The sequence below is a fragment of the Microcebus murinus genome, chromosome 4 (genome assembly GCF_040939455.1).
Source record: "Microcebus murinus isolate Inina chromosome 4, M.murinus_Inina_mat1.0, whole genome shotgun sequence".
Classification (NCBI taxonomy): domain Eukaryota; kingdom Metazoa; phylum Chordata; class Mammalia; order Primates; family Cheirogaleidae; genus Microcebus; species Microcebus murinus.
Window position 1 is genome coordinate 146,095 of NC_134107.1, and position 14,318 is coordinate 160,412.

Below are 14,318 nucleotides of genomic sequence, written 5' to 3' on the forward strand. Positions count from 1 at the left end.
ACAAGATCAATGAAGTGAGAAATGGTTGAGATGGCAATACAGTGTTTTAAGGTGTACTCTGTTGGGAGTATAGTTCTAAAACATGTGCTCATGTTGTTTTATTATCCTTATGTTATTTCAAAATGACAATAAATGATGTGGGATTGTTTTTATTTAAAAAAAAAAAAAAAAAAAAAAAGAGCCGGGCGCAGTGGCTCACGCCTGTAATCCTAGCACTCTGGGAGGCTGAGGCGGGCGGATCACTCAAGATCAGGAGTTCGAAACCAGCCTGAGCGAGAGCGAGACCCCATCTCTACTATAAATAGAAAGAAATTAATTGGCCAACTAATATATAGAGAAAAAATTAGCCAGGCATGGTGGCGCATGCCTGTAGTGCCAGCTACTCGGGAGGCTGAGGCAGGAGGATCGCTTGAGCCCAGGAGTTGGAGATTGCTGTGAGCGAGGCTGACGCCACGGCACTCACTCTAGCCTGGGCAACAGAGTGAGACTCTGTCTCAAAAAAACAAAACAAAACAAAAAACAAAGTATCTCCAAACTAGCCACGATCAATGAAGTGAGAAATGGTTGGGATGGCAATACAGCGTTTTGAGGGGTACTCTGTTGGGACTATAGTTCTAAAAACATGTGTTCATGTTGTTTTGATTACCCTTATGTTATTTCAAAATGACAATAAATGCGGTGGGATTGTTTTTATTTTTAAAAAAGAAGGAGCAAAAAGAAAAAGTGGAGGGCAAGTATTTTCTTTTAAGGAAGCAACCCAAAAGTTACTTTATTGTTTCCGCTTATATTCTGTTGCTGAGAGCTTGATCACAGGGACTTGTATAGCTGCAAGGGAGGCTTGGAAGTACAGTCTCCAACTGAGTAACCCTGAGCCCTGCCAACACTCAAGGAAGCTTTATTACAAAAGGCATCAATGCCTGCCCTGGAGGGCGGGGTGTAGACAAAGCATGCTGAGGTTAACTCACAATTATTTTCAAATAATAGTAATAAGAATATGTAACATTTAGATATGCTGTGCCAAGCACTAGTCTAAGTCCTTTACTTGTATTAACTTGTTTAATCCTCGACTCTAGGAGGCAGTTGCTACATTAATCCCATTTTGTAAACGAGAAAATAAAGACATAGAAAGACTATGCGATACACATCTACCAAATGGTACAACTACAGTTAGAGCTCTTTAGCCAAAGTCTCATGAAAATTCATTTCCAAACGATGACTTTGCATTTACCTATCAAGTCATCATTTGAGAGAATGTAAAAGACATTTCTAGGGCTCTGAACAAGAAAGCTAGCAAAGCAACCGATTTCCAGTTTAGTACAAAGAAGAAAACTGTTTACTGAATAGAGAGGAAAAAAACCCACCTCCCTGCTTCATCTCTAAAAGCAAGTGCTTTGAGACTATAATCCATTTGCCCCTAGGATGAAGTCAGAGCAATTTCACTCTCAGGATTTAATCTCTCTGCCAAATATGGGTTCAATTACTAACGCCCCTTGGCTAGAAATCTTCAGAATCCAGAGAACGGTCCTTTCTGGTCCCTAATGTACAGATGTTGAGAGCAAACATTTGTCTCCTGGGAATCTTGGCGGGGGGAAAAATTTTTTTTTTTTTAAAAATTTTGCCACCAAGCTACTTTGGGAATTAAGATCATTAAAGACTAATAGCAGCTGTTAGGTACTTAGCAAATGTAGCTAATCAGCCTCACGCACATGGGCAAGTATCTAAATACCCTGCTGGTGCTAAATCCCAGTTCTGACTGCAGTGATACCTGTTCCCTTCGAGCCAGGTAATTAGAAAGAGCAGGATAATCGCTTTAGCCAAACAGCAGAGGCGGTTATATATCACGCCTGTCTGCAACCCGTGCAGCAGGATCAAGGCTGAAACTACCTCTGGGCTGAGAAATACCCCAGTAAAAAAAAAATGACATATCCCAGAAACTAAAATTCACTGGGCCAGCCTCTGTCACAGCACCTGACTGAGAAGCAGTGTGGACTTTCAGAGTGGGCACAGGGGTGCCCAGTGGGAGACTACATCTCCCCAGCCAGATGAGTATGGTCTTGCCAATGAAATGTACACCAAAGTGACGAGCTGCGTGCCCAAGAACCAGAGTGTAGATGTCACTGTGACCCAGTCTCAGCCTACCAGACGAAGACAGTCTGGCCTCAGATGACAAGAGACAGTGATGACTGTGTGTGGGACAGCTGTGCCCTGCCAACCTCGACGGCTCGTGGCCAACTACTATGTGAAAGAGAAGTAATCATTTGTCCTCCACGAGCCACTGCAACTGGGGGGGGGGGGTGCTCTTTGTTACAGCACCCTAACCTTTCTCCTAATCTCATAGGCCAGTTCGTTTAATCTTCACAACAACCCAATGAGTTGGTTACTGTCATTATTACAAACAAGGTACCTGAGACTCAGAGAAGCTTAAATATTTTGCCCATGATCCCCAAACCAGGTGGTGCAAACAGAATTGGAAGTCAGGTTTTTGATGTTCCAAAGTGCATGGACAAAGTTTTGATTGAGCAGGTCCTGGGGACAGGCTGAAATTCTGCATTTCTACAAAGCCCACCCCCCCACCCGGGTAAGGCTGGTGCTATTCGGCCACAAATCACGATTTTAGGGACAAGGATTTAAACAGATCCACTCCCTTGCCTCCCCCAAGAGTTAGAGACTAACCGCCCAAAGATTACCAAGTTAGAGTCTCAGATCTTTAAGTGACAGCGAATAGCTTCTTAAAATTTCTCCCCTTTCTGTACTGTTCCCTTCTCCTGGAAATTAGTTGGAGTCATATAGTCAGGGTTTTTTTAATGAGCAAATTCTCTTTCAAGCATCGGGTTTCTCCTGGGAAGGTGTCATGCTCCAAAGAGCAGTTTCCGTGAAATTGTGAAATTTGATGCCACTTTCTGGAGATGCTGTGACAGCTGTCTCCCCCTCTGCCTTTTCTTCCTGTAGCTCTGTAACCCAAAATAACGTTCACTGAGGCTGCTTGGGGAAGGTGGCATGTCATTCTGTGCTCATCTCAACAGGAAACATCGACTACATTAAGGTAACAACACCCTCCGCCTGGAGGGATATTTTAATCAACAGCAAAAACCATTTCGGCACCCAAGAAAACACTTGGGGAAATGTATCCTTGTGGCAAACCCAACTTCAGCCTGGAAAAAGTGTCCCATTTCTAAAAGTAAGCCAAATTCAGCTCGCAAAAGAGAAATGCAAGTGGCCGGTAAGAATATGAATAACGTTTAACATCACTGGTAAATCCATGAAGTTGAAACAAGGCGCCGTTCTTCACCTTGAAAACTGGCAAAGACTAAACACCCATTGCTGTCGTTGATGAGGGGAAACGGGCACTCGAATGTACCGTGAGGGAGAATGCTTATCGGGACCCATGTGGTGACAGGGGCAGTAGTATCCCAATCCAAAATGGCTTAACCAAGCCAGGTGCGGTGGCTCACGCCTGTAATCCCAGCACTCTGGGAGGCTGAGGCGGGCAGATTGCTTGAGGTCAGGAGTTCGAAACCAGCCTGAGCAAGAGCGAGACCCCGTCTCTACTATAAATAGAAAGAAATTAATTGGCCAACTAATACATATAGAAAAAATGAGCCGGGCATGGTGGCGCATGCCTGTAGTCCCAGCTACTCGGGAGGCTGAGGCAGGAGGATCGCTTGAGCCCAGGAGTTTGAAGTTGCTGTGAGCGAGGCTGACGCCATGGCACTCAATCTAGTTTGGGCAACAAAGTGAGACTCTGTCTCATAAAAAAAAAAAAAATGGCTTAACCAAAAAACGGAGGAGGGAGACAGGAGGGGATTTATCCACTGGTGACTCTGGGATGTCTAAGGATGACTCTGGCTCCAAGCATGGCTGGAATCAGGGCTGCCGAAGATGCCAGCAGTGCTCACACTCTCTCCCCATCTCTCACTCCACTGGGTGAGAACCTCCCTGTCTCCCACAACCCCACCATGAGAGCTACAGTAGACAGTGTTGCATTACTATCTACTACGGCTACTATAGTAGGTAGCTACTACTATTGCATTACTATCTACTATAGATAGTTCTCATGGTGAGGTTATGGGCGACAGGGAGGTTCTCACCCAGTGGAGTGAGAGGTGGGGAGAGGGTGTGAGCACTGCTGGCATCTTCCGCAGCCCTGTTACAACTGTTAGGTCTTGAAGCAAGGGAGTGGCTAAGAGCGGAGAGTGGGATCCGAGTTGTAGCTAGGAACCAAATTGCAGCTAGGAACTGTTCCCTGGTGGGAACATACGTAGTAAAGCGGTTAACCAGTAACCTTTCACTGACCTGGAGCTAATTACCAACTAATTAGCATAACATGGGTGGAGCCTCATGGAGAATTCTAGAAAAGATGCATGTGCAGAAAGGGAAACTTTTATATAACCTACCCTGTTATGTAACCTGTCGTGTGATCCGTTACTGTTAACACCAACCTGTCAATCACCCCTAAAAGCGGGAAACGGCGTCCAATCGTGCCAGGGCAAAGGCGGGACAAACTAGTGGTACTATAAAAGGCAGCAGGTGCTCAGCCCCCAGCGTCCGCGCCCACTCTCCCTGGAACCTGCCTTCCCTTCGTGCAGCTTCCTTCTGCACTTTCGTTCTTTCTCTTATGTGATCACCTATATGCAGTCGCTCTGTGTTTGGGATCACTCCATCCTCAGCTCAACTGGACACCAGTACCCATTCTCGACCCTGGGAACCGGGGGGCCAGGAGAATCCACGCAGAGGAACCTAACGCACCTGCACTCTTTGCCTGTGCCTGCTATGCAGCGCCCTCCCGCTGTGGGGGTGGGGGTGGGGCACGTTTCCCCACCACGTGGGCTCTGGGCCTGGGCGGAGGGGCTGTTGGCAGATGCCACCCCACGCAAATGTGCCTGCGTGATTTGGTTTAGCTCTTGCACGCCATTATTCTGCGAAGAGAGGAGCAAGCATGCTCTGGGGCAATGAGCCACTTTGTGTCTAGCCCAGGAATTAACCCTTTGCACTCGGATGTCGAGTGTGACTCGACACGGTCAGCAAAAATTATGGAGATTAAAATGACTCTTTGAATGCGTCAATAATTTGAAATATTTTTTAAAAATCCAAATCAATAAGTTTGCATGAAAAGAAACCCCAGTTTTTTATTCTACTGCTGTGCTTTGTAAAATCTGGGGTATTTAAAAAATTAAATCCCGGGTAGAATAAAGGAATCGAGAAAAAAGCAAGCGAGTGCAAAGGGTTTAACGGATGTGGAGCAGAATAACCCATCCCTCCGCTGGGCATGCACTGAGCCCGGCCAATCCAGGCCAGAAGTCCCTCATCCGAGTCCCGAAACGGTTTTCCAAAGTGGTTGTTCCGGTTCGCACTCCCATCAGCAGCCTGCCAGAGTCCCATCGCTCCACATCTTCCCCAATACGGAGTATTTGTGGTCAGTACTTTTTTTTTTTTAATTTCAAAGTATTAAGGGGATGCAAAAGTTTTTGTTGCGTGGATACCACGGGGTATCCTCAGTTCTTTTAACAGTAGCCGTTGTGATGGAGATATAGTTAATTTGCATTTCTCTAATCAGTAATGGTGTTGAGTATCTTATCGTATAAGTATAGGAGGGGGGGGTCCCTTTTTCATCTTTGTTTTCCAAAGTGCCCGTTTGAGTCTTTTGCACACTTTGTTGTTCAGTCACCTGGCCTACTGACTTGTGGGAGTTCTTTATATATTCTGAATACTAGTCCTTTGAGACTACATATAATGCACACATCTCCCCCCAGTCCTTGGTTTGACTTTTTTACTCTCTTAATGGGGTCTTTGCGAAAGAAAAGTTCTTAATTTTAATAAAGCCTAATTTATCAGTGTTTTGTTTTATGGTTAGCGTTTTTCAGGATCTGATTCAGCTTCTCATTCAAGCCAAATAATATCCCTACTCTCTGAAACTCACAAAAGTACATTCAAATTTTAGGGTTCTTTAATTAGCAAAATTTCAAAAACTTTAGAAGCATTTATTAAGTTTTTGCCTGAAAATGAGGGATAAAGACATTTTTCTTTTATTATTTCTCTGTAATGAGGGACAATATAAGAGTCTACATTTCTTATATTAAGGTTACCCTCCTAAGAGATTTTCAAAGGTAATTTGATGGGCAGGTGGGAGGGGGAGGAGGGGATGGGTAAATTCACACCTAATGGGTACAGTGCATGCTGTCTGGGGGTTGAGGATGCTTGTAGCTTTAACTCGGGTGGTGCAAAGGCAATCTATGTGACCAAAGCATTCATACCCCCATAATATTATGATTTCAAAAAGGGCCAATTTGAGCCATATCCAATTTTTGTCTTTTTCACTGCCTTCATAACCTGAGCCCTGTGTAAGGTGCAACACCACTGCAAGGACAAACCGCAGCTCCTCAAATATCCCATGTGTGCCCTACATCTCCCAGTGACCCTTGTGATTTGGTTAGGGTCATGTGATTAGTTCTGGCCAATGGGCTGTGAGCATAAGTCATGCCCACCATTTCCAGACTTAGACAGTTAAGAACTGGCATTCCTCCTCCCTCCCTCTTCCCCCTGCCCACCGACCTTGGAAGCCACATGTTCTGGATGGTTGAAGAGGGGCTGCCCAACCTCCCTGGAACTGCACGTGAGTGAAAACCAAACCTCCGTCGTGTCGGGCCACTGAGATTGCAGGACTTGCCTGTCGCAGCAGCTGGCGTTGCTGAGTCTAACTAATGCCCGAGGAGAATCAGAACAGCCCGTGATAGAACCAGCCAGAGCTCAGCAAGTTGAATTCACGTCCTGACAGTTTCCGTGTCCTCAACTCAGGACTGAGGTTCTCTTTGGCAAAGTTCCGCATCGCTGATTTTCTTAGGTCAGATTCTCCCAGAAGCAGCCCCCGAGGCAAGGATTCAGGTGCAAGGGATTTATTACGAAGCTTTCCCTGAGTAACCGGTAAGGGGGTGCAGAAAGCAGGACAGAGAAATGGCAGAAGCCAAATAAGGACGTAATGTCAGGTGAAGTCCCAAACTCAGATTGATCCAGCAGGTAGTCCCGAGGCATAAATTATATCCCAGGGCTGGTCCTACCTAGAGTCAAAGGAGCCGGGATTTGGGACCCTATAGTCATCAGCTCTGGCTGCTATAACAAAATGCCACAGACTAGGTGGCTTAGGCAAGAGAAATTTATTTTCTCCCAGTTCTGGAGGCTGGGAAGGCCAAGTTCAAGGTGGCGGCAGGGGTGGTGTCTGGTGAGGGCTCTCCCCTTGGGTTACAGACGGCCGCCTTCTCATTCTATCCTCGCATGGCCAGCCTGGTTTTTATGTTTACTGGTTTATTATAAAGGGCGTTACAAAGGATGCATATGCAGAGATGTGTAGGGCGAGGTATAGGGGAAGGGGCGTGGAGCTTCCATGCCCTCCCTGGGCGTTCAGCTACCTGGACGTGCCCCGAACCCTGTCCTTTGGGGGTGTTATGGAGGCTTTATTACATAGGCATGATTGACAACCACGTAGGAATGTGATGGGACAAAAGCGCATAATCTAAGCCTAGCAAGGCCTGTCTGTTCAGATTCTTCCTGGTCTGTTGTGCAGCATACTCCAGGGTCTGGGCGGGCCCCTCTCTGCAATGAGGGTCTTAAGGTCTACAATCGGAGTAGAGTCCTGCAGTGGGTAGATAAAAGGAGGACAGGAGAAGGTCAGAGAGAGAGATGCCATCTCTCGAGGCTTGCTGCAGAGACCTAAAGCACCCCAACATTACGATAAGGACTATGGGAGTTACGAGCCAGGAACTATGGACAAAAACGTGTGTGTGTGTGTGTGTGTATACGAATGCACACACGTATATACATGTGTATACACACACACACACACATCATAACAGCACAGGCCACCACCTGGTTTTCAAACATGGGATCCCTTACATCAAGAAATACACAACTCAAATGACATTGCCACATTACTAGAATCCCATTCAGTCATTAATAGCCCAGGCTGGGCTCAGTGGCTCATGCCTATAATTCTAGCACTTTGAGAGGCCAAGGTAGGAGGATCACTTGAGGTCAGGAATTTGAGACCAGCCTGAGCAAGAGTGAGAGACTCTGTCTCTACAAAAAATAGAAAAATTAGCCAGGGTTGGTGGCATGTACCTGTAGTCCCAGCTACTCAGGTGGATCGCTTGAGCCCAGGAAGCGAGGAGTTTGAGGCTGCAGTGAGCTATGAGGATGCCACTGCACTCCAGCCCAGGCAACAGAGTGAGACCCTGTCTCAAAAAATAATAATAATAATCCAGTCCTCACATGGCTTTTCTCAGTGCATGCATGCAGAGAGAGAAAGGAGAGAGACTCTCTGGTGTTCCTTCTTATAAGGACACTAAACCTATTGGATCAGGGCCCAGGTACTCATAATACTTCACCTAACCTTAATTGCCCCCCAAATGTCCTATCTCCAAATACAGTCACACTGGGGGGTTAGGGCTTCAACATATGAATTTGGGGGGCACACAAAGGAAGTTTGAGAGGTTGAGAGAGGAAGTTGAGAGAGGTAATCTTCCAGACACTTCTGGCCTTCTGCAGGTGCAAGATGGCTGCAGAGCCCATGAACAGCCCTCTGAAGGTCTCAGTCTGAGCAGGTAGCAGGTAAGCAAGAAGAAACTGGGCAAGGAGCATGCCAAGATGGGGGTCGAGGTCTTGGTGCAGCTGCCAAGGCTGCCTCATCAACGAAAGATAACTGCTACATTTGCCATCGTGGGGAAACTAAATTTCAATCCTATATCTGCAGATTTCTCTCTCTGCACCCAGCCTGCAGAAGTCTTCTGCTAGGGTTGAAGTTTTCCACTGGGTTATCTCCAATCTCGCCTCACAGCCTGGCAATTGGACCAAAAGAATCTCCGGGTTTTTCACAAAATCCATAACGGTGACTGCAGGGCTTTGCATTTCCCTCGGCGAGACGGCCCCAAAGCACTGCCGAGCCCCGTTTCCCGGCCCTGTCCAACTGCTCTTGAGAATGAGCGAAAAGCTGAGAAATGTGTGCCCGCAGCCTGATCGAGCATTAGTCTTAAAAGTACTTGGCCTCGAAAGTCAGCCAAGTTCTGTGCAATAGAGAATCGTCCGTTTTGTGCTTCTATTTCTTCACCAATCCTCCCAACGGGCAGTGAGTGGCTCAAGACCCGGGCTCTGCGGAAGCCAGCGGTTGGCGTAGCTGCAGTGCAATGCCCGTCAGCGAGCCACAGCAAAGACGGTGGCGTGGGCCCACAGAGAGGCTGTGACTCAGCAGGGCAGGTGGCACTCTGTCCTCCCCCACTGCAGCCACGCCAGGGGGGGTGGGGGGGTGGCAGGTACTGCAGGTGCTCCTGAGCTGGAAGACTGGCAGTTTCCTTTCAGTCGAAGTCGTGTCTGGCAAAGAAATCCTTCAGCCTCTTGCAGATATTGCCAGCCTGGTGGTTTCCAAAGTGGGGTCAGAAGATGAAATTCTCCCAGGACGGTGTGAGTGGGCGCGTAGCAGGTGCGTGGTTGCTCTCTGTGCTCAGGAGCATCTGTGCTTCCATCCAGTTGCGTGCTGGAGGGAAGTGAGGAGCTGCCAACGCCTCCACGACCAGCTTCAAAATACTAAGAGAACCATTAGACATTCTGGGTTGACAACAAAGGCACCTCTTGGGTTTTCTTTCCCTGTTTCAAATCACAAACCAACTCAACCATTTCTAAGATGCACAGTTCTACTGGGATCCTATTCTACGCTCTGTAGGAGACTTCAATACAAAAGCTTATTGGGGTAATTCCCACTCTTTGTAAGATTTTTCTTTTTTTAGAAACAGGGTCTTGCTCTGTCACCCAGGCTGGAGTGCAGTGGCGTGATCACAGCTCACTATAACATGCAACTCCTGGGCTCAAGCCATCCTCCTGCCTCAGCTCCTGAGTAGGCGGGACTACAGGTGTGCACCACCATGCCTGGCTAAATTTTTTTAAGTTTTCTGTAGAGACGGGGTCTCGCTATGTTGCCCAGGCTGATCTCGAACTCCTGGCCTCGAGCGATCCTCCTGCCTGGACCTCCCAAAGTGTTAGGATTAAGGCATGAGCCACCATGCCTGGCCAAATTGTGCTTTCTTCACACCCACACATGTTCAAGTTGGATAGACTTAAGATCCGCAATGTACTTTGAGAGTGTCTTACTTTGAATTGCCTCAGAAGCCGACCCAGAGACAAGGATTTGAGGATAAGTAGACTATTTAGGAAATAGCCCCAGAGGAGAAGGCAGGCAGTGAAGGATTCATCGTTAAAGTAGTGAGTTACTTCTGTGGGTAACAAGGGCTTAGTCCCTCCGGGGAAATCTGGGAGCCGGGGTAGAACATGCACCTGACAGTGACCCCACATGCAGGCGAGAGGGCTGGGTATTGATCTGTGATTTCTGTCAGTCATTAGAAGACTCCTCTCGGGGACCTTAATTCTCCAGCACTTCTGGCTGCCACAAATGAGGCAAAACAGACTCTGACTGCAAGAGAAAGCCCCAGGCAAATAAAGGCAGATCCTGAGAGCAGCTCTTGGGAGCTGGAAATGGAGCCAATGTTTGCTAAAGTGTCAAGGGTGAGGGGACAGTTGTGACCTCTAGTCTCTGGGAATGAGTCTTCCCACATAAGCAGCACTAAGCTTTTGTGATTTAGCAATAGATGCTACCGTGTTTCCCCGAAAATAAGCCCTACCCATAAAATAAGCCCTAGTGGGATTTCTAAGCATTTGCACAATAGAAGCCCTACCCCGAAAATAAGCCCTAGTGATGGGTGTAGCTACGCAGCGCATCTGCACAACCCATGCACTTCGTCACAGAGTGGTAAAGAAGACGAGCAGCCCTTCTCATCTGCCCCATGAGAGCTCTATTGCTTCACATGAGAGATTGGGGCTGATGATTCTAAAGGAAATAGAGTTGCAAGAAATTCAGGATGGAATTCGCGGTTTGGAGAGTTATGATGATGTTCCAGAAGAAGACGACTTAACTGCATTTGAATAAATGTAGATTGTTGTACTGTATTAAAAAAAAATAACACATCCCCTGAAAACAAGCCCTAGGGTGTCTTCTTGGGGAAAAATAAATATAAGACCCTGTCTTATTTTGGGGGAAACATGGTAAATACAAATCCAAAAGCTCCATGGACCAATAGGGTTAACTTACAGAGAAAAAAAGAAGGCTGGGCATGGTGACTCAGGCCTGTAATCCTAGCACTTTGGGAGGTCAAGGAGAGAGGATAGATTGAGGCCAGGAGTTCAAGACCAGCCTGAGCAAGAGTGAGACCCCGTCTCTACAAAAAAATAGAAAAATTAGCTGAGCATGGTGGTGCACACCTGTAGTCCCAGCTACTTGGGAGGCTGAGGAAGGAGGATCCCTTGAGCCCAGGAGTTTGAGGTTGCTGTGAGCTATGATCACACCACTGCACCCTAGCCCAAGAGACAGACTGAGACTCTGTATCCAAAACAAGCCCCTTTTTAGATGTTTTAATTGCAGTAAAAATAAATAAATTTTACCATCTTAACCATGTTTAAGTGTACAATTCAGTAGTGTTAAGTACATGCACATTGTTGTGCAATCCATCTCCAGAACTTTCTCATCTTCCCAAACTGGAACTGTACTCACTAAACACTAATTCCCCTTTCCTCCTCCCTTAGCCCCAGCACCCACCATTCTACTTTCTGTCTCTGGGAATGTGACAACTCTTGGTACCTCATACAAGTAGAATCATACAGTATTTGTCTTTTTGTGACTGACATTTTACTTAGCATACTGTCCTTAAAGTTCATCCATGTTGTGGCATACGACAGAATGTCCTTCCTTTTTTAAGGCTGAATAATATTCCATTGTATGTATATATTCCGTTTTGTTTATCCATGCGTCCACCCATGGACGTTTGAGTCGCTTCTTGGCTGTTGTGAATGATCTCGCTGTCAACATGGTTGTGCAAATAACTTCTGCTTTCAATTTTCTTTGGATGTGTGCACAGAAGTGGGACTGCCGTGGGGGGTGGATCCCTTTTAAAGCGCAAAGGGAGTTGATACAGGAATTAAGTGCTTGCGAATTTGCTTAAAAGCTGGAAAACAACGAGCTCCGGGCTCAATCTCCAGGAATGAGCTCACCGCCACTGGATTAATCCACCAGGGGGGTCACGCCCCAAGGTGAGGACGCTGCTGCCCCGTGTTTGCTCCGTGTTCACCCGGATGTATCTCGCTAGCCTGGGACGCACAGCTGAACTCGATTTCCCATACTCCTTTGCGGTTCGGAACGTCGGCGGAAGCGATGTGCGTCACTTCCGGGCATGGCGCCTGCCATGGGGCCGCCATGTGCTTTTTAATTCTGCATCTCCGTCCGCTGGAAGTGGAGTTCTAACGGCTTGGCTGTGGTGGAACCACGAGATGGAAAGACCCCGGATCCCTCAAATCGCAGGGGAAGGGCGTGAAAATGCACCTCCGGGAGCGACAGGTAACAGTGACTGAGCAAGCGCCCGGCTGCGGGGCCGTGGGGTCCAGCCCCTCGCAGCGGGGAGGCCGTGCTGCCCACAGGCCGCTCCCCGCCGGTGCCTGAGCAGGGCGCGACACGGAGGCAGGCCAGGTCTTGAGTGATGCAGGACTCTTCTGGGACAAGCGGCTTGGGCGCAATGTCCCGGCCAGAGTCCCTCAGAACCGCCCTGCGGTCTACCGTGCTCCCATCCCACCTCCCCGCCCTCTCTCCTTCACTCTCTTCCCTCTGTGCACTGCCTCTCTCTACTGCTGTCCGTGCGACAAAGAAATCGCGACGGTGACAACCTCTTTTTCCCTTCGGGTAGCTGACATTGACTGTATTTCTGGCCATCCACCATCTAACGTTTACCTTCCTATTAGTGCTCAGCCTCCCTCTTGTGGGGGGATTCGCCCAGCTGAGAGTTGGGCGCACAGGGGCTGTTTCAAACGCCAGCCTCCCAAGGCAGGCATGGGACGTGCACCCAGCCAGCCTGAATCTCGTTGCTTTGACTCCCGGGTGAGTGTCCCAGTGTCATCTGGGAGTGTTTGTGGGACAGTGGCAGGGATGGCATGAGGCCAGGGCTGTTCCACTGTGTGACCTTGGCTCTGAGCACCCTTGTTGGCCTCCAAGTGTTAGGGACCGACCTTCCACAGCCCCACCGGACAGAAAAGCAGAGACATCGAGGATGTAATTACACAAGAGGAGGTTTATTTTCTGGCTAGCCAGGGTCCAAGCCCCAGAGCACCAACGCAGTGGTCACTCTTGCAGGCAAGGACCCCGACTGGGGTTGCAGCGTGCCTTTTATCCCTATGGTGCATACGCTATGCAGTGGCTGATCACGCGTGGATCATGCATTGACCTTTAACATGATTGGTTGGCTGGCAGCCCCACTATACAGGGGTCCGAACAATGCAAAGTTGGCGCAATCAAGCAAGCAAGCAACGGTTTCCATGGCAAGCAAGCAACAGTTTCCAGAAGCCGGATGTTAGTTCCGGCTTCACTGGGGTGTGGGCCTTGCAGGTGTGCAATGTCTCGACCCCGGCTTCACTGGGGTGTGGGCCTTGCAGGTATGCAATGTCTCGACCCCTCACACAAGGAGCAAGGTTTATCTAACTCAGACGTGCTGAGGATGAACTTCCTGTGAACTTTCTGCCCAGTGTGGATGCACACGGATGTTTCGCAACAACATGCACGCGACCAGGAGAAGGGATGTGCTGAGCTCTGCTGGGGGCTTTCCGCCTACAAGAAGGGAAATTCTGAACAGAGCTGGCATCTGCACCTGGGGAGACCCACCCTACCTGGCTCATCTCTCAGCGGGGTTGCTGTCCCCAGGTAACTACAAGAATTCCAGGGAACTTCTAGATGCTGGTGTTAACTCCTAAATGCCCGGGGCCTGGGGCTGGGTGCAGTGGCTTACACCTGTAATCCTAGTATTTTGGGAGGTCAAGGTGGGAGGATCACTTGAGGTCAGGAGTTCAAGACCAGCCTGGGCAACATAGCAAGACCCCATCTCTACAAAAAATAGAAAAATCAGCCAGGCTTGGTGGCACAAACCTGTAGTCCCAGCTACTTGGGAGGCTAAGGTGGGAGGATCACTGAAGCCCAGGAGTTTGAGGCTGCGGTGAGCTACGATGGCGCCACTGCCCTCTAACCTGGGTGACAGAGCAAGACCCTCTCTAAAAAAAAAAAATGTAAAAGCTAAGAAAGGAGGTGGTTGGGGTGTAGACTCCAGATTGGAGGATTGGTTGGTTTGCATTTGAAAAATATGTGTTCACTGATGGATGAGTCCTCTACTATCTCTAAGAATCAACTAACGCCGAGAGGGGCCATTCCTCCAGGGTCCCCAAGGCCCCAGATATCAGAGTCTCAGAAACGCATG

At 48.3% G+C, this 14,318-nt stretch overlaps 1 long non-coding RNA gene across 1 annotated transcript in view; it reads right to left on the reverse strand.

Annotated features, from left to right (window-relative positions):
* Window positions 1–7,518: 7,518 nt before the first annotated feature.
* LOC105885484 (uncharacterized) overlaps window positions 7,519–14,318 on the reverse strand; it is a 38,896-nt gene continuing 32,096 nt past the window's right edge. The window contains exon 4 of the long non-coding RNA XR_012918869.1: window positions 7,519–7,624. This is a non-coding gene — a long non-coding RNA (uncharacterized LOC105885484). The remainder of the gene's footprint in view (window positions 7,625–14,318) is intronic.